We start from the raw sequence: 22,182 nt of genomic DNA on the forward strand, positions 1-22,182 counted from the left end.
TCCAGAGACGAAAAGTAAATCTTATTCCGATACCGGTACCCCAATTGCCACAAAGTTGCTAAATACATCGTATAACACATTACAAGTTACCCTCTTGAATTTTGAACGCTACAGGGTGGTCCCAAAGTCAACCGATGAAATCGTAGCAATACGCACCGGTGAAAGAAACGTCAAGGAGAAAATGTTATACAAACGTAGGTCCGGACCCCCTCGCCAAGCAGATCGAACTTTCAGAACCTAACAAGACACCCGCGAGGATTTCCCTTAACTCACTTCCCTCCCCGTGTTTGTTCACTTCCTATCATGGATTTCCTTGAGAGCTTCGTCTTTGTGCAAGCACGACCAAAGGAAATCAATTACGACGCTCCAATTTCAACCCTCCCTTCCACCGGCTGATCATTAAAACCTTTCAAATTACTCGTTTCAATTCCAAATAAGACAGACATTGTCTCAACCGGCGTCCAGCCGCGGACTCTGTTTCTACTAATAACGACGGTACGCCTTCGTCGTCCGCGTCCAATAATCTCGGAGTACTCGTTCGACTCCTTAAGCACTCGAGCAAGGTAAAGGCCGGTTTCCTTGTATCGCTTCTGAACATCGCGAATAATAAACGGCATCTTTGACGATCGCGTTGAGAGCGTGGCTTAAGTCAACATCATCAGACACGGGGAGACCGATGTAATTGCTCGAGCTACGATTTAATGGTCCACTCGATGCTTTGGCCTCGTAAATCCATCTTTCGTCGCTGTCTGGGTGAAAAGCCTCTTCCCACCGGGTTCGTTACAATCGAAAATGACGGAAACGACTCGATGAAAGACAGAAGGGCTCATGAAAATTAAGGATATACAATTTGTGTAACGCTCCAACGATGCATATCAAGTCGAATATTAAGGCGACCTATTGGACTAACGATGGGTTTTCTTGGTCTCAACTGTTGCAGGATACATCGACATCGGTTCAGTGTAGTAGGTGGATGGTGTATTTGGTAATGTGCATGTGATTGTTCAAGTGCATTGTTTGGTCGATTTGAAGTGTAAGGAATTTATTATATTTTTGTGTAACGCTTATACTAAATGTTAATAATACATTTAATATGTAATAATGTATAATACGTTTAATAAGATCAATTTTTATTTCCCCTTTTAAAGTGTTCTATACGAGTGTGAGTGTGTAAAAAGTAGTTCAGATTGGTTTTGCATAAATCGCATCAGAATAATCAAAGAAGAACATCAAATATTGCGAAAGTACAAGTTTTGTGTCGATTCTGAAATTGGAGTTGTCAAAAATATCAAACAAATATGTCCAAGACCAAAGTTGCTTACATTTATTGCACAATATGGTTAAATATATTCATATTGTAAATTCATTACACTTTAAGTTAACCAAACTTGACCAACCAGATACACTACCAAATAATTCATTACATTATCATTGTCTAAAATTTCAGTGTAAATTTTTAGATAAAAATTTTCAACTTCCATGACTGCTTCCCATGGTTGTATCCCCTTTAGCAATTATCAGGTCTCACTTTTTCCTTAAACGGTGTTAAATCTCACCACTTTAACTTCCACATTTATCCGGCGAAGCGATTTCGACTTTATTTCATTTTACAAGAATTATTATCGTCGAACAATTTGGATGCAGCTCAGCGGGCGCATTACTCCGCCAATTATTCACGTCATTTCTGCAATAACGACGCAGTGTGCGCGCGACGCAGTAAACATTAACAATCCCGTGTAAATATTCGTCCGTTCGCGGGTGGTCACCTGAACATAACTTACTCGGTCGAACGTTGACCAATTCATCGGCAGCTCGTTTCCACGCGATGATCGCGACGAGTACTCGAATGATCACTATTCATGAAACGATGCTGAAATGTATTTTTATGACGCAAATTGAATGAAACACGAACCGGACGGTGAAAAAAAGAATTATCGAGCATATTTTGGCATTTACAGTAAAAAGAAAAATTGCGAAAAGGAAAGCATGTAGAAAGGTCTTATATTAGTTTAGATTTTAGGATAAGTACGTATTCTTGTATAATGAGTAAAAGTTTATGTACGTTTGGTAGTCCACGTGGCCATATGTTTCGTAAAATGATCTATAGTTTGATTAATTTGACTCTGCCAAAACGTGTTCTTATACCAAAAGCACAAACTACTATGATTGAGTCCCTAATGGCTCTGTCATGAATTTTTATATTACGAAGCATTTCGAAAAAAATGCTTTAAGTAACTCTTAAACAGAATTCAATTTCACATACGAATATTACATAAACTTGTTCTTTATCTTTTTACATGAAGAAATAATTTAACAGACACAAAGCCTAAAACACAATTTCAGGATTCATTTAAAATACAATATTCTTATATATTCTTAAAGTATTTACCTACTTCGCATAAAAACTATGAAATAATTAAACAATTCATTTTTGAAACTTACAATTAAACCAAAAACTCGCCAAGAACACTCATCATTAGAAACCTCGTCGACATGTTTGAAACTCAACGTCGAAATTAATTGTCCAAAATTAACGAGTCAAGGGTCGTAACAATTAATGAATATTTCACACAGCGAGAAATGTTATCTTTGACACGAATCACAGACGATATTATGGAGCGAAGTGGTAGTTTTTTACAAGATAATGACTTTCCGGTAAATTAGAATCGATAAGCCTCATGGGTATACCATTTCTAGATTCCACTAACGATCTTTTTGCGAGCGTCGAAGAGATCCAAACATAGACGACAAAAACTCGATGGAGGTCATCCAGTCGGGCGTCGCTTTTCATTTCCGTAGGTATGGAAATTTTCCGTTCGTTCCATGGACAACAATTACGTCTTCTTACGCGCGAAAAGTCGGACAGGAAAGCAGCATCGACCATTAATCAGGGTCGCTTAATTATCTTAAATGTCACGTTTCATTTCAACTTTAGCTAATGAGGGGATATCTCCACTAGCATACTCTCTCAGCACATTAAAGGGCAATACTTCTGAAAATTTCTAGAAGGCTAAAATCGTTAAAAAAATCCTCCTCTAAAGCGATTAATTCGTACCTGATTATATAAAATCATTATATTTATAAGTACATGTAAACCAAGCTAATTTTGTCTACGTTATATAAATTCTGTCATGTTATGATGAATACGGTTATGAAATATAATTATTTAAAAGTAGAAGGCAATAAATACGTGTTTACGCATTACTTATTTTATTTAGTTCAAGCCTGTATGTAAGAAAAATAAAAAAAACAATGTTAAAAATAATTTTATAAACTTTAGATTAAATCGAAATGATACACATCAACGTTCATCATAACTATCAAGTATTAGTGGTCTAATTCTTCTTCTAATGAGCCTAATGTCCCTTTCACTTTAAAAATCTTCATATTCAAAAATATTTTCACTCCATGGCCCTACAAAAATACCCCTATAAGGAGCTAAACTATAATTCACGTTGTAAAAAAACTATTCAACCTAGTAAAGTTGTTTGATAGAAAAATAACATTGTAAGCCTACCGCGATATACGGAAAGCGCATTTTAAACTCAGTAATCCCCGAAACGAAAGTATTTTTATTTATCCATTCTTGAAACCGTTTCGAACGGGGACGATATTTATTCGAGCGTTCTCGCATGAAGAATGCTTTCCAGCGCGACATTTTTGTTTTTCTACCGTTCGAAAAATTGCTCGTTTCCCAAATGGCCCATTTACCGCGTAGTTTGACACCGCTAGCGTCTGATGAAACGAAAACTCGGAAATCAACGTTCATTTTCGGACCGAACGTCGTTACAACTGATTCGCCCAGCGTTATTGTCGGTTTGTCGCGCGACTGCGGATTGCTTGTCACAAAATTTCGCCGCGCTGATAGAGCGCGAGGAAAACACGAGGTGACTAAACATAGCGAAACACGAGACCGCGGTAAAATGGAACAACTGTGTGAGGCTACCTGGCGCAAAATTTATAAAGATAGCATCCGGCGCAGATGACGTTCATTAGGTTCTTTATGACGCACTTTGCGGCAATGAACGATCGTAAAAGCGTCCATTAGCGGGATGTTAAAGTCCCATGATTTATAATCTGTCTTCAGTTCGTATTTACATGCGAAACAAGCCGGTTCGGTATCAATTAAATTCGGTTACGTTAACGGGCGGGTACTCACGTCGCTGCGGGGAGACTCGTCGATCTCGTACTCACTGGTGTCTGAAACAAAAAGCATAAAATACATTGTGTACGCGTGGAGAGTGCATCGATAATTGCTCGAATAAAATTAGACGCGGGGTGTAGGTACGCGGGGACGTAGAGGAATAGTCAGTTATCTGTATAAATAAGACCCACTCGCGTTTGTTTGTTTTCACGCTACGAGGAAACCGCTGGAGAGGAATCGCGACGAAACTTGGAACGTGTCCATAGGATTGCTTGACTTAAGATATAAGCTACATAACATCGCGCGAGGCTTGCACAGAGAGCCATCTCTCATGCTAGCCACATGGAAAAGAGTCTAGGTACAGGAGTTTTCAAAAGAAACTTCAGGATTTTGAGTACAGACAATTATAGCCTTTATTATTTTTCGGATGAAATTTTTCATATGTTAATTCGACATATATGAAAATGTTACAATGCCAATTTAAAACACAGATTTTTGGTGGAAATTTACAGCAATGAGGCTCGTTTTACGTTGAATATGAAATATTGCAATTATTTTAAATTTCTTGTAGCTTGAACAACCCTATTTCGGATAACTTTCTATTTATTAACAGCTAAATTAAAAATTATGATTACACGTATTTACTTGTCACCTTGTATACTTTCTATAGAAAAAATAGGTTCCCCTGTTTTACTGCAATATAACAGCACTGACACAATTGGATGGTTTATATATACATCATAAAATTAAAAGACTTTGAATTAAAACGTTAGAATTTAAAGCACTCTATTTTGTATACATAGGAAAATCACCATCGTGTCATAATTATTAATTTTACGTGACCTTAACTCAGTAATATTGTAATTTTCCATTTATATTTTCAACAAAATGGTGAAACGAACGCATCGTTGTTGCGCATGAAATTCCCTAGACGCCCAATTTCGGAAAATTATTTATTCTACATATAAATTTTAGTATAAAGTGTACCTCTCAATGAAATCGAAAAATAAATTATTTCTCGCTAAAAAATATATCAAAAGTTTAAAATGAAATACGAGCTCGTTTTCGATACGAAACGAATTTTTAAAAAGCCATTACTCCCGAACTCGAATATATCTTTACGATCAAGTCTCCCTATAATCTGCCGATTCTACTTGCAAAGGGATCATGAAGTTAACACGGATTAATATTGCTACTGTTGTAAAACATATATTATTATTTATATTTGTTATATTATGCTGTAAATTGTAATGTCCTATTGTGATATTATATTGCATCTTTTACTATTGCAAAGTAAGATTAAAACCAGCACAACCACTATACCTTCTTCAAAGTTAGACACACAAAATAAACAAATAATCGTGCCCCAATTCTGTACAACACTGTAATCGAAATAGCGTTCGAACTACTCGCGATACTATCGTAAATAGTACAAGGATCGTCACGACAGGAATTTAACCATAGAAAGATTACTCATCGCCAACGCTATTTGTAGCTACTCTCTTCGCTCGCCACGTACGCTGCGCTGCAATGAAAGTAGACAAGTGCATTTAGCATAAACATTTTCCCGCGGTTCGCACGCACACTTCGAGACCATTCAGGCCGCGTATTACCATATAGATCGTAAGTGTTACGGCTTAAGACATTGCGTAAACTTTTAACTTTACAGTTTCACTTTATTTTTCCATGAGTGGCCCTAACGCTGCTTCAATGGTCGGATACACTCGGTATATCGATACTTTTAACCGCGTATGTGCATCTCTATGGTTTTCCTCTTCAATGTGTGTAAATTGCCGGTAGATTGCACGATACTAAAACATTATGCACTTTTTTTTCAGTGCTGAAACTCGAAACGTTCAGGACGTTGACTATTCGATATGTCTACACACGTGACCGGTAAGAGGATGAGGATCCTCGATGCATGAATTTTAAATTCGCGAACGTCTACCATAAGTGGATTTCTGTTTGATTAAAAAATAATATTGCTGGTTAAATATTTACACGAGTTAAAATGTGAAGTTGTTCCTGGAACTATTTACAGAGATATTTTTGAGCCACTACGAGAGACGTCGATTGATATTTTCTATGATATTTTCTAATATAGGAAAGAAAGAATAAAATTGATATTATTTATATAAGAATAATTCAAGTTCCTTAGGAAATTATTCTTGAAGGGAATTTATGTAAGCCCCTGAATATCACAAAAATTGAGTTTTGTGGTCCTGAATTGATGAGTGATTCGAAATAAATTAAACATTTATGGATATATATTGTTTAATCACAAAGTTTCGTACGTAAATGTATACTTGGACCTTCTGATGTTATGAATGTATTAACAAACGAAATCAGATGTTAATCGCCGCTTAAAGATAAAGATTCTCCCAAAAAGAGCTTCAGGATTTTGTTTTTTGATGAAACACAAATGGTATGGAATAATAATGGTGTCTATAACCATCACAACTATATCAACAGTCGTTTCTGTTATTAAAAAAGCCCCTTTCGGAAAACCCATCGCTATAACGCGTCCAATTCTAAACTATTCTGCGAAAAAAAAAAAAAAACGTCTACAGCACAAATTAAAAATCACCCCTGGATATTCGAAAGTATAACTGTCACCATAACGACAAACGCAAACGAGTGATTGACATTCGAACTTCGAGCATCGATTTTAGTTGAAAAATCGGAAGGATGCCCCGCGGTTAAGATAGCTTTCATTCATGGTATCTTTTTTTTTCATGGGTCCATCAGTTGCATTTCAATTACAAACATATACCCATAGCCGAAAGATTTCAACTGAACTGTAGGCCAGAGCAATTCAATGGCGGGAAATCAATTTCGTGCCTAGCAATTTGTTTTTTCACCCGCAGCGATCGCGTCAGAATAATACCGACGATTCAGTGATTGTTCTGCGATAAGTCAAACAACGGAGTCAACGATATCTAGAACACAGGTTGGTCTTCTTTTGAATACTTTATGACATCGTTCTAACGTGTTTGGACTGCTTGTTTTTCTACACGTAATTCGTTATATGCCAAAATTTGTTAGTCATTTGTTAGTCATTTGTTAGTCATTCGATGTTGTTTTTTCTCCGATGCAAGAAAACAAATAGATCTCAAATGGTGAAAATAAATTTTTAGTAATTTCATTAATTCCAGAGTCTTTATAATTATAATTTCAAATGGGTAGAGTGGTGTTAGTCGAACATCCATTAAAAGTAAAAAGTAAATAGTTGGAATATATCTAAACCAAAGAACAGAGTAGCTTAATATAAGCATAGATAAATGTATGTATTTTAAATGAGCATTAATCAACCTTGACCGCAGTAATTATTAATATGCCCAACGGCTATTCTTTTGTACAGAGTTAGTAATTTTTATTGTATTTTAATAATATATTTAATCTTCACATTTTTCTTTCTCATTCTTTTTCTACAAGAATAATTTATCTTTCTACATATTTATATTTTTTCAGAAGAGACTTTCATTCTTTAATATTTATCGATGAAGAGAATCAAAATGGTACAGGATTGAAATGTTTATTAACGTTTATTGAGCGAAGCTATTGAAATCTTAGGAGCTAGAGAAATCATTATTAATTTTAAGGTACGAAGCTGTGCCACGATTAAAGTGCACTGTAATTGTTTTGTAATATTTTTGTGATTATTAGGAGCACAACAAACATTATGTGTGACAATAGTTTATAACATACTTAAATAAATATAAATATCAGTAAAAAATGTTTTTCTGAATAACCTATAAATGTGAATAAGACACTTGATTTGTACAGCCCTATTGGGTCCTCGAAAAATATTCTGAATGAAAATTAATTGTAATTTAACGACTGTTCCCATTTAGGCGAACGTCGAAGCAACGTCCCACGCGACGGACTGAATTCCCTCGAAGCATCTTCACCAAGGTATCCTTGCAACGAGGTAAAAATTCATAAGTGCATTCGTATGCATCGTCTATCGGCCGCGAGTCCCGTCCTATCTAAACCGAAGTTCCCTCTCAAAATCTCGTTTCCAAAATTGCCACATTTCCACGAAAAAGAAGACGCAACTTTCGCCCCTTTTGCAAATCCACTTCGGACTCGCCGAAGCAAAGGAGGGTCAAAGTGCAACGACGACGTGTCGGCGTGAGCGCAAATATTCTTCGCGACGATCCCTCGAATATCCGGCTTAAATCCGCGAGGCTTCTTCGTGGCTAACGTTATTTAGAAAAAAAAAAAGAAAGAAAGAAATATCCTGAGTTCTCCGCTCCTCTCCACCATCTTTCCCCTTTTATGATTAATCGTCTCACATCCGGTTCCGATGCTGCACGAGCCCTGGGCGCAACACCGCGATAGTGCATTATCGTGTACCAAGTCGTGCTTTTGTCCGTTGAGAGATTTGGTTACAAGTGCAATCGATCAGAGATACTATCTAATTACTATAGCCTCGTAACGCAGTGTTAATGACGTAGCACAATGATGTTCGGTTCAGGATGCATGCGATTACGAATCGTGGACATTCATGTCCTATCGATTATTACACTGGATATGCAATTCGAATGCGATCATCTACATGACACCCGATGCTTATGAATATATCAAACGAGGAGAAAAAATAAATTTTACAGAATTAGCATTGCAAAAAATTTGCATTTTTCAAGAACGATATTCCGATCGTGGAAACTTTATTGGCGTGAATGTAATGGAGCTAGAAGAGCGCCGTTTCACGCGGTAAAAATGCTACAGCTGAGACATTTATTTCTGTAGTAAAAATGAAATTAATATTTTTCCACCTGGAATTATTCCGAGTGCAATTAAAAACGTTGAAGGGTTAAATACGGTAACAGGGAAACGTGGTGCTGAAGGTAATTTTTCTTGAAGTGCAGCTGCTATTTAACTTTTGTTTTTTAACGATAGAACAATGTGCTTTTATTATTATAGATCAAACAATTCTTTGAGGGAAAATTCATACATTGTTGGATGCTATAAATGTTATTAATGAATCTCTATAGAAGAGAATTTTTTAACGAATTTTAAAACGAGGATATAATTTCGATAATAAAATAGTAAATTTTTGGAATTTCTCTGCCCTTGATCATACATTTAAGAAATATCACTAAATTCAATACAATATCATAGGAAGATCATATATTCGTGATGTATAATTATAAATTTTCTTTCATATTAAATTTCACTTAATTTGCTACAAACCAAATTTATATGATCACTCATTGAAAAAATTAATTACTACAATGTTAGTGTGAACGGGAAAGATTTAATAAGACTTGTGATAAACAAACTGTGATGATGTGACGATGTTCTCCCTGCAATAAAATACTGTCACCTGAGAATCTCTACAAATCAACAGTCCCATACATTATCTCATACTTCTGGTTTGACGTGCGGCACCGCACTTCCTGAATGAAAAAGTTTATCGCAACAGAATGAAGACAGCACATAAAGATACCGGTAGCTGAGTGGAGACCGCTTCAATTACATTCAACGGCAGTTAAATTCCGTCGGATCAACAGACTCCGAGGCTGGCAGAACGCCATAGAAAGTTAATTCGCCCTGGCGCCGAATTAATTCCTGCGTATAAATATATCACGGTACCAGGAATTTATAGTCACGTGGATTCTGCGTTTTCAACACACCTTGACTTGAACCCCCCCCCCCTCCCCCGACCCCGACCCTTCGCTCCTTCCATTTTGCGTTCCCTTCCTATAATTCTCCTTGTCCTTTATCGCGTTGCTCTTCCCTACTTTGCAATTCCGTTTTTCCCCTGCAAAATCTGGCGGGGGAGGACGGGAAAAGATGGAGAGGAAGACCAATCGCGATAGGGAGAATGGAAACCTATGTTGAATTGCAAGTCCAGGTTCGTTGAAGATTATGCGAGACGTTTCTAAGTATAATATTATCCAGGAATGGATAAAAAGTAATTTTAGGGAGATTCTTTGATTCACCCTTACAGACCTGAATTATTTTTTTTTCTCGTACTAATGTAGTTAAATTGTTAAGGTTTTGGTCAGGGTTAGGTCTGGGTTCGTAACTATTCCATAACTCAGGAATTTAAAAAACATGGTCTTGGAGTTGACAACCTGCATGTAGCCAAGTTGCTTTGAGTGCAAAGAGTCAAAATAATTACATCAAGCAGTACCTATATCTCCCTCTAAAACACACCAGCATCAGCGCTACAATTTCCAATGATCCCGGCCATAAAAGAGCTCCAAGCTTCGTCCCAAAAACCACAAAGACCTCAAAGATCTCCAATTCCCTTCCCTTCGATCACGTGCCAGTCGTTGCAAAAATTACCGTTGCAAAACCCGCGGCAGGGGATCGGCGTAGATGAAAGAAAATTAAGAAAAGGAGCATGCATCGTTGTGGCGGAGTACACAGACTAATTACGGGATAACCTGCGGCGCGAGCTCGTATATAAGTTCTAACGCGAGCGGCGCTTGCAAGGACGTGGATGACGCCTCGCCAGTAGTAAAACCGCGTATTAAAATTCCGGACGTTCCGTGAAATACTGATCTGCGTCGAGGGTGGTACCACAAAGGTACACGTTGGATAGGTAGGCGGCGAAGTATACGGTTTGGAGGGAGGGGTGGGGGTGAGGGTGGGGGTTGGCTCGGCGCGGTGAGGGGTTTTCCAGAAAGGGGAGCTAAAGGTGGCGAGATGCGCCGTTGGTACTGCCAGCTCGTGCCCCGAGGGATTAATCACGGGGCATTATGGCGGTGCCGGCTCAAAAGCGGCCAAGGAACGAACAGGGCTGAATCATAACTCAACCTCCTCAATCTCCAACCGTATCTGCTAGGACTCGCATTAATAAGAGCATAAACGCTGTATAATTTCAAAGTAGGCACTGTCGGCAGCCAAAGAGCCACCCTTTCGAAGCTCTTCGTTCCTTCCAACCCCCCACTGCCACCCCGCTTTGCCCGTTCCACCTGTACGTACACCTTTCCAACGAACGATCTGCTGCTACCTTCCTACCCTCACCTCTTGCTGCAATGCCGAAGCCACGATGCTGAACGTACCAGGGCATGCAGCAGATCCGCCTTGAGCTTTTCGCTCCTGGCTCGCGAGGAATAGGTATTACTCTCTGGCATTAGGAGTTCATAAGTGAATCCTTAGACGATTTAAGGGTAAATGTTCAAGAATTATACGCGAGGCACGGTGACCGAGAAGTCAATTCAACAACCTCAACTGTCTCGCGTTCCTCCTTCAACGTTTATTCTCTATAAACCTGAGATATATGCAGGGTATGGGAACTCCGAGATTATTTTTTAATGAGAAATAACGTAGCTGTAAAAAAGGTAAATGTCACGTGATTGGAATTGATATGTGATCAGTATCGAATAGTTGGGTTTGTTTGTTGAAATGTGTTGTTTCATTTTTATGAACAATTTTCACAGGGTCATTGATTTTTCAACCTTAGGTATAACGATCCAATTGTAGAAAACAGTATAAAGTATAAATTTAAAAAAAAAAAAAAAAGAATGAATAAAATAAAATAAAAAGAATGAATAAAATAAAAATATTATCGCAGAAGCAATTATTATACATACTGAGACAAATTTGTAAAAGTGTATCAACAAATTCTTTATAATTTTATCATTGTTCCTGTGAAGTCGTGTAATAAATTATGTTTGAATCGACCTGCCTTAATGTGCTCGGTTAATTTTAAATATATTAACGTCATAGCTGAAATTATATAGAGTTATACGTTAGTGTTGACACTGTTTCTAATTTGAATAACATTTACCTAACCCGAAGTAATCGATGAATGCATCAACCCGCACACAAAATTAATTTAATTTTCGGGGCGTTGTTTGAATTAACTAACGGCAAAAACTTCGGTTTTCTGGCTCAGCCAAGTTAAACATCGTGGCTGACACCCTTGGACACTATGAGGCAACCAGGCTCCATAGCCTGCTAATTAAGCGCAAAGTTGAAACTCTAACCTATAGTATACCGTAATCTGATTATGAATTTTGGTCATAAATGCAATATTACACGGCTGCAAGGAAACTGATAAGACAACGCTTTTGTTTACCTAATCCCCCGGGTTCATCCCAAAATAAGCGAAAAGCGCGAGGACTCGTGACTTCAACCGCTGGGATAATTTGTTTACCTTTCGTCGTATAACGAGCATAAATGCGGCATTATCGAAGTGCCCCTTGATTGAAATTAATCCGCGTTTCGAATAGGAGTGACTGATTCGTTGCTTGTTTACGCAAGTGTAGCCAATTTACGTAATAACGCGAACGAGATACTTGAAGAAGAACCTCGCATTAAATGAAATCGAGAATCGCCAGAGGTAAGTAATACACAGAACAAAGGCGGATAATGATCCAATATTGTCGATCTCCGTGGAAGCCCATCGTACTCTTATTATACCGAATATATTCATTTCAGCCCTGACAGCGAACTACCCTCACGGAATAATACGTCACCGGTACGGGCGGAGTATACACCTACAACGGAAACTACTTACTGAAATTCTGACGCAAATACACAATGGCAAAGCTCATCTTGCATACAGGATCAAGCACAAGACACGAGAGTTTGGTAATTTGAGCGAAATACAGTCTATTCGATCGATTGACCCACTGAGAACGCAAAAAGCCATTAACGCTACTGATACACCCAGGCGAAGTGCAATTGGTTCAATTAAAACTGTAGAATTTATTACTGTCAAAGGAGTACTTAACGAAACTAAACGGGCAAATATACGGTTTCTATCTAGAATTCGTCTGAACAGTATAAACTTTAATCATACCGTTAATGGCAAAAAGAAATTCAGAGCTACGTAACCAGCGGGAATACAACAGGACATAAATATCTCTATTTTTACGACAATAATAAAAATTACTTCCTCATTTATCCTTATTAGTTATTTTATCGATTTACTTTTCTAACAGTATGGTTAAAATCTTACTATTTTCTCTACATTAATACGAAATTAACAATAATTTTTTTTTCTTAGAAAACAATTAATTTGAATATAATTTTTTCTAAATTTAATTGATGGAATACAATTACATTCGAACGACAATTTACAAGTAACTTTTTCTTAAATTCGTGAGATACTTATTAATCTAGGACATATTCATGCCAATTAAGGTTAAAGTCATTCCAATGATTTAGTTTTATAAATAAAGATTCGAAAGAATCAAGTTTTCTCCTATATTAACTAGTTACCATCGTTTTATTTTGAAAATAACACTAATTCGATTATTTCACCGGCTAACAAATTCTCGTGTATGATCCTGCAGTAAACGCGAAACTCCATGCATGTTCCATGCTTCACTTTTAGGTTCAAAGGACTTTTTTACTTTTTCCAGGGTCAGTTGTTTTTATACACATGGTTTACCACAAAAAAGAAACAGGTTTCGTGTCGAAGAGCCAGTTAGATGCCGCAATGGATTTAATGGAAAATCTGAATAGGTCCGTATGGAAATTTATTTATATTTATTGCAATCCATCGTGTACAATTAAACGCATTGTTTCAGTTCGACTAAGTAATCATATGACCTTAATTATTTATGAAACAACTTATTTAATCACTTTATACCAAGCAATGATTTTCATTATTACACTTCAAAAATGCTATTCGTCGTGTACAAGTGCGCAATTCATAAACAATATAAATGAAAACATAATAATATAAATATTAACATTAATTATGTAAATAAAACATTTTACAAGTCCTTCAATTAAAAATATTATTAGTCGAACACGAGTACATTTTACGTAATATATATAGATAACATGTTAGTACAATTATACATTAACTATCAGATATATTACTAATAAAAATTTACCACTTCAAATATATGTGTAATACTATGTCCAATATCGGCATATCGATTAACTTCGAAAGTTGGAGAGGCAATATTGCCAATCCGCAAGAACCCCATTCTTGCTAATAGACAATTATCGCAATATCGATCAATACACCTCGGTTTGCCAACTTTCGCCAGAATTGATAAAATGCAGCGGTATACATTCTTCAACAAATAATTGCGAAAATGGTCCAAAAACACCATGTAAAGTTCTTCAACACGCCATTATTAAAATATTTGTAATCACGGTATCACGATATTACATTTAATTATAGTGCTTTCATGACGTCAATCATCTCAAACAACAAACAACTCATTAAGGATGATCATCCCGAGTGTATAAACGCACTAATTAATCAGAACGTACCAGAAATCAATGAACGACCGGTAGCTGTTAAACCTTTGACTGCGAATGGCGTCTATATCAGTCCTCGCAAATTAGACTCAGAAGAACGTATATGTTCGTCCATAGAAAGTCACCGTATAATATTGGAATCCAGTAACCAATAATCCTTCGTCGCGAGTATAGCGAACTAATCAGCTGCGAAATACTATTAAGGTCTTTGGATATAAGAATAAATATTACATTATAAGATAATTGGTTCAGATAGGGTCAGAAACTGTAAATAGATAGAGGGAATTTTGTTAAATACTTAGGAGCACTCGTGTCAAAGTGCTTGTAAATACATGAGCGTGAGCATGATACCTCGTATCGCGATACTTACATCAAAATTAAAGACCACGGTTTCAACGTCCATTAATGAGACGCGTATAACGTTTATCAATGAATTAAAACTGCGTGTTCATAATGGAAGGGTAACTATGTAACTTCTTCCTCTGTTTTATAAGCAAATACGCGTATACTTTGCCTCGTTATAAATTCTGTCTCAAGTTCAAGGCTATTTTACAAGAAACAGAGAACAATATTAGAAATAATTTCGTGTTCAGTTAACGAGACGTTTCGTGATATAAACAGTCATAATTCTGGTAATTTTGAGACATTTAAAATATAATTTAATAGAAATATTCGAAAGGTCTTAGGCAACAACAATATCTAAAACTAAAATCTATAATGTTTCTTAACCCTTTGCAGTCCAGTTTTTCTGATTTCAGAACAGATCTGTCGAGTCTCGCTCGACATGGGACAGCAAAGGGTTAAGATAAACGAATATAAATAAATGATGGTCTCGATTGTTCCGTCCACAGCGCGATTCTTAAACCTTGAATCTTCGGAGTTGTAGGTCCCCTTACTCTAATTTCAAGGAAGCTTGTAATTTCGGAACGTCAAATATTGCGTGACTGATTGATTCATCACTCGCGCATCCAGCAAAATTCTTCAAAATGCCCCGTACATAGGCGTGAACTCGATGATCCTTATCGCGACAAGAGACTCTCTCTAGTAAATTCACACTTATTGTTCCAAGTAAACAGGCAGCGATGACGGTTGATGGGAGCGATTCCGGAAGGGAAATCGGGTTTCGGGTATCAGAGATCGGCTGGTCGTCGTGTAAAGACTTGTAAACCAGCCGTGCCACCGGCTCTGAACTCCGTGTTCAAACAGCTACAGATAAACACAAACATGACGCCGAGAGTCGGGTATACGAGCGTCAGGGTTGATGGTGAGGGGACGCTTGCGCTTTAGGCTTAGCCCGTGCTCAGATGCAGGGGGTTTCTTCTTATCGGGCGAGAAATATATTGGGTTCCGGTTCGCGTTACGTACGATCTGAAACCTCATATAGTAGGCGTGTTCGCGTAATTAAGCCGCAAGAGATTTGCATACGATCCGACAGATACACCGCGCCGGTCGCGTGGTTGCAAATGCCGCGAAGAAGAAACCCTCCGTGAGCGGTTACTGCTTCTACCAGACGGTTGTTAAACACGTTTTTGCCACGTCGGCGGCGAGATGTCGCGCGGCAAGGCTGTAAAAATTATTCAATTTAATGGAAGTTCGGAGCAGGGACGTAATTAACGCGGAAACAGCGACGGGGACAATACCAAGTATTTAATTGTGCAATTATAATTGTGAGGAGCATCAGGGACAAACGCCTGCTCTTTTTAAGGACGGCTGTGATCCTCTTTGTGTTACGTAATTATTACTTTCCTGGCGCTTTATACGATAACTTTCGAGAGAACACCATTGCTGCAATTTTGAAAATATTGTTGGGAGCCAAATGGTCTTTAAAATTTACTTCACGATTTTGTCTAAGAAGTTTTATTAATTCTTCCCAGATATTCGGAAGTCGATGCAAGGGACTTGCGATGCAATGAGTTTGTCATCACAAGTCTATTACCTTCTTTTCAGAATACCTTTTAGTAACTAAAATTTAGATAAGGTGTAACTAAATTAGTGAGGAACACTAATTCGACCTGGTTCGAATTTTGTCGCTCGGTCGCGCGACTTTTCAACGTGACCATACCGATTACTTGGCCATACGAATCGGCATGCTGTGAAGGTCACCGCTATTTTTTAAATGGAATTTTTTGGCTTATTATGAAAGCTGACATTGAGTCGCAATCATCGAGCTGTAATACTTGGTCAATTGTTGTAATATAAAGCCTTAAATTGGAGTTTGAACTGAGTAGATTTAACACAGTCCGCCAATCGATCGACCAAAACCAAAAATTGGTTTGGCAGTCAACGTATCAACAGAGCTGGGAACGCAATACTGGAGGCTATCTATGCAACAATTCAACGGGGCTATGTGGCAAAAGTGCAGTATTTCGTGGAAAGGGAATAACGTTTAAAAGCGACCTTTCGCGGACCGGCGATGACTTCCGATTACCACGAATCGTTCTCCAAAAATACATTTTTGTGTGTTCCGCCCCCGAGGGACAATGGCGTGGATAGCGGTGAAATAAATAGGAGAGGCCGTGCATAGAAACAGCCCCATGCCGATTCGACAAAACTGCATCGAACGTTCGATGCAGAAACGGTGTGCGTGCGTTTGTGTGTACTGTTGATGCGCAAAATGAGAATCCGGTAGGAAAACGACGCCGTTCCAGCAGGTGAAAGGTGGTCGGTGAATAACAATACCTGGGAGCGGTGGTTTTTCTACAAATGATGAAATAATTTGTCTGGATTATTCTCTATGCTTCCATTTTAAAGAAAACCGAACTAAAGAGGCGTGCGAATAGCTTTAGAGGTTTAAGAATTGGTATGCGAAATGAAGCATTATAATTTACAGTAACATTTGAACAGAGAATTAAGTTAAACTGTAACAAAGCTAGAACCTCATGGAGTAAGACTTTTATTCGAAGGAATATTGTTTCTGGGATACAAATTTATTCAACTGAAAACTTTCTTCGAATCAAAACTTATTCGAGAAAGAACTGATTCGAATATAAATTTATTCGACCGAGTTTTTATTCGAATGAAAATTGTTTTTCGGAAGAAATGTATATATCTGATAACTTTCTTCACATAACTATAAATTCAAGTAAAAATGAATTGCATAAAAATTCAGTAAAACGAAATTTCATTCGAATAAATCATTATTCTCAAGCGGCCTTTCCACCAAGAGTCTGGTGATCCAAGAATTTTCTTGCCGAGAAACGCTGACAAATACGCTTTTATCCTTCAATTAAATCGCCCAGCCGACATACTCCAATTCCGAAAGACACAACAATCGTCGGAAGTATCGCAGCGAAGAGTAATGAAGATAATAGAACAATAACTGTACGTCGTTTGTTGGCTAAAAGCATAGTGACAAAGGACCGCGAAAAAGCTCTATAAAATAATTAAATTTGATTCGACTGATAATTTTCCCTCGATGGTCCACTCGAGATTGCCGCTAAAGCTGGACACAAAGCTACCACGCGGTCCCCGCGTCATTATATTTCTCGCAATTATCCGTAGGATGGCACTCGGCGAGTCGTCGAAAGAAGAGGAGAAAATAAAAGTGCCCATTGAATCGTTTCATCAGTTCGTTAAAAAGTTGCTGCCGTTGTTTGGCGGTGATTTCTCGTGTGCTAGGGAAACCAACGGTCGCTTTTCCACACCAGCTTCTCATTCCGCGCAATAACAACGGTGTCTCCGGCCATTTAGACCAGAGAAAATGAGCAAACACCCCCCCCCCCCCCTCTCTCTCTCTTCCTCTTTCTCTCTCTTCCTCTTTCTCTGGACAATAACAGAATCCACGATCACTTTGTTTGCGTTAATTTTCTTACTCCCGCTATTTATCTTCCACGCTGGGAAAAGTTTGTTCTTCGCGAAAAATAACTACGCGACGCTTTCGCCGGTAATTTGTTTATAGAGAGAAAAGAATAATCAAACAATAGCCTGGAAGTATTGCCTCAACGATTAAAATATTTTCTCGTCGTTCAAAAACGTTTCGATACCCCGTGGACTATGAAAGGAATCTCGAAAAGCTGGTAAAAATTCGAGGTCCTTGTTCACCAGAAATTAATTGAAGCCCTATCGAAGGTAAAGAAGATTGGTTGTCCTTTATAGCGATTTAGACTTCGCCGTATTCGCGTACCATAATGGGACATGGTGCAGCTCTCTCTTTGTCTCTTAAGGTGAATATTTACGACAATATCTTTACTATTTGTGCAGGCTTTTAATTAAAAATTTAGTCATGGTTGATTTGAATATTAACAAGTTAGGACACATTTGTAACATTAGAGTATATTTGTAGTTGGAGGTATTTAATTGAAATAAAAAATTATAAAGACAGTTTAATCCAGGTAAGAATAATATATATAAATGAATGAAAAATCTAAATATACACGAACGATTCAAAAGTTGAAAGAAAAATTCATGAGCGGAAACAATTAGTTTCGATAGAAAGTAACAAAATGACCTGTGTAAATTTAAAGCTTGCTTTCACGATTTTTGTTCAAGTTGAAGTACATATAGCTGTGTCTATAAAAAATAAATCCTGCTTTGAAACATAGAATAAAATGTATTCAATAGAGGGTTGACAAACTGAATATTCCATTGGTGGTCCATAGAGTTACCAACGTGTTAATATTGTGCAAATTATGTAGGGAATTCGCGATTCAAGGTATCTACCTGCATTGTACAAAATGCCACCGTTACTAGAATCATCTATACATCAGAGTACTGAAACGGTTTAAGTGTTTAACGTGCGTTTAACTATTCACAGAGAATCCCTCTGATGTGCGCTTAATGATAACGTTTGGTTCAGGAATCGCGATTGGCTGCGTTCGACCGAATGTTTACCACTGTCTCTGTATCGTTTAATATGTTCCCTACTTTTATTTTTATTTTCTGTTGAAAAATTAAAATAAATACTTCGTTACATGTAAGAAACGTAATGTCTGCTTATTTATCATACATACTGATATAAATGTAAATTTAATTGTAATGTGTCCCAATCCTGGTGTAATGTCTGTGTTATCATCTAGGTTGATGTAGCTAAAATCACTTCTCCCGTATTTAGGTTAAATAGTAATTTGAATCTTGAGTAGAAAAGTCAATATGTTGCATTCATCGGTATCTACGTTCTCTTATAACTTCTTTTTTTCGCGAGCTTTAACGTCACAGCAACTGTCGATACTAGTTATCAATTTTGCCATTTTCTAACAGTGTTAGGCAATTTTAACTTTATGACGGGATTTTACCAATTCTGAGTGATTAAATTTATAGTATTTATTAAAATTATTATTGAAATAAAAAAAAAAGCTACGATAAAAAATGAAATTATTAATCAAAGGAATTAAAGTCTAACATAATATTAATGGGAATATAAAATAATTATAAAGTATTCACACGATAATTACCGCTTAACTCTGGTTTATAAATTAAATTGAAATTACATTAAACTGGTTTAATCCTACTTAGTTTAATCGTTGAAATTGGTTTAATCCTATTTGCCATATTTCATTCAATTCTATTTCTGGATTGAATTTCAGAAAATGCACGATGCTTCGTAACGGCGAACCGACAAATACGAAACGACTCGCAGTAACATAATCGAGCTAGAGTTTCACTCTCAAGGAAATTGCGTATTCGGCAACGGGTATTGCGTCGCATTTGATAATTACGAGGAGTACCAGCCATAGTAACGTTTACTAGATTACGATCTGACCATGCCCACGTTGGGTAGGAAATTATCAGAGGGGTCAAGCTCTTAGATTATTAAGCCGATAGTTCGGGTGCGAAGATAGAAGAGCACCTGAACTACCATCCAAAAGTACGACGCCGAGTTAACTTATTGCTTGCATGATACTTCTAATGGCGCGAAAGAAACATCACTCACTCCCTGACAAATAACTTCTGCGTTAAATGTAATCACTGAACAATCGAAATCATGAATTTCAAAACAGCCCCAAGACTTCATGATAATATTCAAGTTATTTCTAAAGCTGTTTTCAATTCACTCAGACTTATCTGATGAGAAGATAATACAACAATCAAAATTTAGCATTTTTTAAGAATTTACCCTCGAATCACTTTCTCCCGTGTAATAACCAACAAAGTTTTCTAGAGTGACAAGTGCAAAGGGTTAACCCAGAGAACGATACCGTGCACGTATCGCGAAGTTGGAAATATTTTCGAATTAAAAAGTATTCCAGGCTCGCAGAATGCAAAATAGACCGCTTATTCAGAAGATCGGGACAAGTTTCTGGAACGAAACGTGCCGCGATTTTGTAGCTCGAACGTCGGTCCATGATTTCTTAAAAAACCAGCCCCACTGTCCGCGCGAAAAACGTAACATGAATTTATATTTCTAAATGTAAGACGGGGATCGAAAGTTGCGTGGCAACGATGGTAGCTTCGCCAGGGCGGCAATTCGATTAGAGTCACTAGACGATAGTCCCAACTTTGGTTACATCGCCTTGAAGTTGAATTCGCAAGAGTTTAACTTGCTCGATTATCTTTGAGGCTTGCCAAAGTGCTCCGCGGAGGAGTGAAATTTCCGGACGGGGTTTGAAGAGCATCGTTTTCCTGGTGCTTGAAGAAAAATCGTTGATTTCGACGCATAGTTTCGACTACTCAAGGGAGAAACATTTTGGAATATTTCAAGAATTTTTGGTTGTTTCAAATAAGATATATTAAAGAAAGAATAATAAATTAGTATGTTTAGTAATATCGAGGCAATTTTGGGGTGGTGTTTCTCAAAATTAGAATGTTCATTCCTCCTAAAATAATGTACAAGTGCTGATAATTTAAAGTTTAGGCATTTGGTTCGTTAATTTTGTTTGTGTTATTGTAAATGAATAATAACTAAAACGTAAATAAAATAGTTTTTACTATAATAATTTATTCTTCATAGACGTTTCTTATTTAATTTAATTTAATTTTGTTTTATTTTATTTTATTTTATTTTATTTTATTCATTTTATTGCAGATCGATAAATTATAATTTTACTCGGGCAATATAACGGGAAACATTCAAAAGCCGCGACCGAGTAATCTTCTCAACAAATATCCTGCCTTTGAATCTGATTTGTGATCCGATTGGATTATCCGAAAACAGTATTCGTGAATCGTGCAAAATGTTAGTTGACATTGTGCAGTTATCACTGTTTGTTTTCGGAGAGAATCAATGCCAATATAGTCTGTAACCTGATCTACGAATCAAATTTAATTTGAGATAACGAATATAATTCGAATTGTTTTAATTATTAACGAGAGACAGGAACGCTTGAACGTTTCGTTGATTAAATATCCTATGAAAGAAAAGCGAGTGAAACTTCAACAGTTTAAGGTTAATTTAAATTTACAGACAAGTTTCATATTTCATTTAACAATTTAACCTATTTATTTTTTTAGGAATTAAAGGCTTCTCGAAGACATAAGTAACCATGATGTACAAAAAGTTATGTATACTGTCGACCAATAGTTTCAGTAACACTTCTTTTAAAAGTTCACAATTTCCTTGAAATGTAATGTAAATTAAAGAATCAAGTTTGAAAATTGGAATTAATAAATATCTTCAGAACTAATGAAATTAAATTATTTTAAGAATAATACGACGCTTCATTGGAATTTTCAAAAGAATTAAAGAAATATTTCGATCAAGAAAATCAAATCCTTGTGAAGCTACTTTGTCATGAATTACATTTCGAAGTGTTGAAACACGCCAAGATACCAATTACGTTTTGTGAATACACGATACCGGTTACAGGCTAATTGCAAGGCGCAAAGTCTGTTATCAGTATTTTATCCAATCGACCTTTTTCTGGGACGGCTCTCGTATCGTTGCGGCTCGAACTACATGCGAAACTTACATTTAT

At 37.0% G+C, this 22,182-nt stretch overlaps 1 protein-coding gene across 2 annotated transcripts in view; it reads right to left on the reverse strand.

Moving 5' to 3' along the window:
* LOC128886057 (uncharacterized) overlaps positions 1–22,182 on the reverse strand; it is a 346,337-nt gene that overhangs the window by 219,942 nt on the left and 104,213 nt on the right. For both annotated transcript variants that reach the window (XM_054140597.1, XM_054140598.1), the window contains exon 3: positions 4,160–4,200. The gene's annotated coding sequence lies outside the window, so the exon portion shown is untranslated. The remainder of the gene's footprint in view (positions 1–4,159; positions 4,201–22,182) is intronic.

The sequence above is a fragment of the Hylaeus anthracinus genome, unplaced genomic scaffold (assembly GCF_026225885.1).
Source record: "Hylaeus anthracinus isolate JK02 unplaced genomic scaffold, UHH_iyHylAnth1.0_haploid 11982, whole genome shotgun sequence".
Lineage (NCBI taxonomy): Eukaryota > Metazoa > Arthropoda > Insecta > Hymenoptera > Colletidae > Hylaeus > Hylaeus anthracinus.